The sequence below is a fragment of the Mandrillus leucophaeus genome, unplaced genomic scaffold (assembly GCF_000951045.1).
Source record: "Mandrillus leucophaeus isolate KB7577 unplaced genomic scaffold, Mleu.le_1.0 Scaffold646, whole genome shotgun sequence".
NCBI lineage: Eukaryota > Metazoa > Chordata > Mammalia > Primates > Cercopithecidae > Mandrillus > Mandrillus leucophaeus.
Genome location: NW_012106986.1, coordinates 384706 through 385432, shown reverse-complemented (window position 1 = coordinate 385432; position 727 = coordinate 384706).

The following is a 727-nucleotide window of genomic DNA, read 5'->3' as shown; positions in this document are numbered from 1 at the left end:
GAGACCAGCCTGACTGACATGGAGAAACCCCATCTCTACTAAAAATGCAAAATTAGCTGGGCATGGTGGCACATGCCCAGCTACTCGGGAGGCTGAGGCAGGAGAATTGCTTGAACTCAGGAGGCGGAGGTTGTGGTGAGCTGAGATCGTGCCATTGCACTCCAGCCTGGGCAACAAGAGTGAAACTCATGTCTAAAAAAAAAAAAAAAAGATTGCTATTGGCCTCTAAGTCTGGGAGGTAGTTTGTTACATAACAGTAGTTAATAGATGCATTGGCCAAAAGTTCAAGAAGGATAACTGTTCTTTCTTCTTATATTGCTCCTTCTCTTGTCCTTGAAGTCCGTTTGAGTCAACCTGGTGGGATTGATGGGGAGAGACTGTCATATGTGCACTCTGGCCTCTGCTGAAACATCGTCGGGTCCTGGATGGTCACCATCGATAAGTCATTCCCCATCCCCTTTAGCCAAGGCCCCTCAGGTCCATCAGCTCTGTGCTACATCCGGACCACTCAACTTTGACAATGGAGTTTGGGGAATCTCAGGGAGCTGGTTGGGCCCCAGGCTACCTCCAAATATCACAAGCCAATGCATTGCTCCCACAGAAGATGGGGGGAAGGAGACATAAAGATTACAAGAGACTGAGAGAGGGCCACTGTGGAGAGAGCATAAAGCATAAAGAAAGGGAGTGTGGACCGGCAGAAGTCAGGTGGAATTGCCTTTGAGGAGCA